At 42.8% G+C, this 2,913-nt stretch overlaps 1 non-coding gene across 1 annotated transcript; it reads right to left on the reverse strand.

The window, feature by feature from the left end:
- Positions 1-544: 544 nt before the first annotated feature.
- Positions 545-626, reverse strand: TRNAS-GCU (transfer RNA serine (anticodon GCU)). Its single transcript has one exon. It is a non-coding gene; the product is annotated as a tRNA-Ser (tRNA).
- Between the last annotated feature and the right edge of the window lie 2,287 nt (positions 627-2,913).

Below are 2,913 nucleotides of genomic sequence, written 5' to 3' on the forward strand. Positions count from 1 at the left end.
ATGATCTTGTCCCTGACATCCTTAGAAAGCTCTTTGGTCTTGCCCATGTTGTAGAGGTTAGAGTCTGACTGATTAATTGAGTCTGTGGATAGGAGTCTTTTATACAGGTGACTATGTAAGACAGCTGTCTTTAATGCAGGTAATGAGCGTCTAACTGGTCTGTAGGAGCCCGAACTCATAATGGTTTGTAGGGGATCAAATACTTATTTCTCACTACAAAATGCAAATAAATTTATCTAATTTATACAATGTGATTTTCTTGATTTTTTTGGGGGGATATTCTATCTCTCAATGTTAAAATTAACCTACCCTTAAAATTATAGACTGTTCATGTCTTTGTCAGTGGGCAAACTTACAAAAACAGCAAGGGATCAAATACTTATTTCCCCCACTGTATATCACTATGGCTTTGTCTGGATTTGCATTTCAATTTTATTTTATGTTGTCCTTTTTTTTCTATTTAGCAATGATTTCATTTCCATGTTTTTAGCTTCAATTTTTATCTTAGTCAATTTAATGTAAAATAAACTTTAAAAACAACTTGCGACGAGGATGGGATTTGAACCCACGCGTGCAGAGCACAATGGATTAGCAGTCCATCACCTTAACCACTCGGCCACCTCGTCATCTGTTACCCCTCCCCCTTGCAGACACACAGCTGGGTGATTCCTGCACATTGCATTCACTGCCACAGGGTTTCTCTACTGATCACAATAGGATTAAAACATACAATATATACAAACAAAGAGATTACCAAAAATCGAAGTCCTCGTTCAATATCTTATATTTTTGTATAGCATAGTTGTGTCGGCCATTAAACCATGTTGTACCACAAGGTGGCAGCATCTCTCTATCTCCTAATTCCCTTCCCATAGTCTAAGTGCTGCAATAGCTTTTAGCGCAGTTTGAACCACTAGATGGCAGTGCAGGAACACAATGCCGTACACCTCGTGTTAGAAAAAGTTAGAACTATAAATGCAGTGCTGGACACAGGATTTAAAGGAATTGTCCAGTGAAGGTAAGTCATCATCTATCCACAGTATAAGTGATAATAACGTAGATCAGTAGGACCCGAGGCACTTTTATCCCCATTCGAATAGCTCAATGACCGCTGCTCCATTTATTCCCTAGGGGGTTTTCTATCCCAAATGCACCAGCCAGGGTCATATTTCTGTCCAGCCGCTAAACCAATGCCTCCACCCCGTGCCAGTCATTGCACTGGCTACCCATCCACTATAAAATACACCATAAGCCTATCACTCTCACCTTAACTTCTCCACAGTTCTGCACCACCCTACCTCTCCTCCTAATCTCTGTCTACCCCTCTACTCAACCTCTCCACAGTTCTGCACCACCCTACCTCTCCTCCTAATCGCTATCTACCTCTCTACTCGACCTCCCCACAGTTCTGCATCACCCTACCTCTCCTCCTAATCTCTGTCTACCTCTCTACTCAACCTCTCCACAGTTCTACACCACCCTACCTCTCCTCCTAATCGCTGTCTACCTCTCTACTCGACCTCTCCACAGTTCTGCACCACCCTACCTCTCCTCCTAATCGCTGTCTACCTCTCTACTCGACCTCCCCACAGTTCTGCACTACCCTACCTCTCCTCCTAATCTCTGTCTACCCCTCTACTCGACCTCTCCACAGTTCTGTACCACCCTACCTCTCCTCCTAATCTCTGTCTACCCCTCTACTCGACCTCTCCACAGTTCTGCACCACCCTACCTCTCCTCCTAATCGCTGTCTACCTCTCTACTCGACCTCTCCACAGTTCTGCACCACCCTACCTCTCCTCCTAATCTCTGTCTACCTCTCGACTTGACCTCTCCACAGTTCTGCATCACCCTACCTCTCCCCCTAATCTCTGTCTACCTTCCTACTCGACCTCTCCACAGTTCTGCACCACCCAAATCTCCTCATCTCTGTCTACCATCCTACCCATCTTTTCCACAGTTCTGCACCGCCATACATCTCCTCCTTCATCTCAGTATATCACCCTACCCATGCTCTCCGCTCCACAACTGATCCAATACTAACATCCTCTAATCCAAACCTCCAACTCCTGTCTTCAAGACTTCTCTCGTGCTGTGCCAGTTCTCCAGAATGCTCTACCTCAGGCAATCTAGTTCTTTCTCGGTGTCCACAGTTTTAAGCCTGCCCTAAAAACACATTTCATTAGACAGTCATATTACCTCACGTCACTAATGTAACTGTTCTCAGTTCTCCTTTCCTAAAACATTTGCAGAACCTGGTTCCTCCTATCATCTGTACCCACACCCGCCATGCACTTAGTAGCACTCTGCATCAGCACTTATACAGAAACTAGCTGGTGACCGGTTCATTCAACTTTACTTTAATACCTTTATTGATTATATTGATGGCTGGACCATTCACTTATCACCTTATGTGTCTCCCCCACTGCCTTATAGATTGTAAGCTCTTGTGAGCAGTCCCCGCACTCTTCTGGTTTACTTGTTGAATTATGTGTAACTCTGTAACGTCTGATATTGTTTGTACATGTCCCATCTGAATTGTAAAGTGCGGTGGAATATGTCAGCAATATAGGAATAAAGATTATTATTATTATTATTATTATTATCCAGATTTAAGGTCAAACCTGAAAGTCTCAATATTCAAGCCAGGAAGGATGTAGATCTTTCAAGATCTGGCAATTTTTTATTCTAATTTTGTTTTTTTCTTTCCTTTCTTCCAAGAGTCATAACTTTTCTATTTTTCTATCTACATAGCCGTATAAGGGTATTATTTTGTGGGACGAGTTGTAGTTTTTATTAACACCATTAATTATACTATATAATGTACTAAAATTGGAGAAGAAAACTGTGCACCCCTGTACACCTGTTCTCTTTGCACCCCTTTATCCCTGCTACCTCTGCACCCCGGCTACA

The sequence above is a fragment of the Phyllobates terribilis genome, unplaced genomic scaffold (genome assembly GCF_046119375.1).
Source record: "Phyllobates terribilis strain yellow unplaced genomic scaffold, ASM4611937v1 Scaffold_3__8_contigs__length_932513732, whole genome shotgun sequence".
NCBI classification, from domain to species: Eukaryota; Metazoa; Chordata; class Amphibia; order Anura; family Dendrobatidae; genus Phyllobates; species Phyllobates terribilis.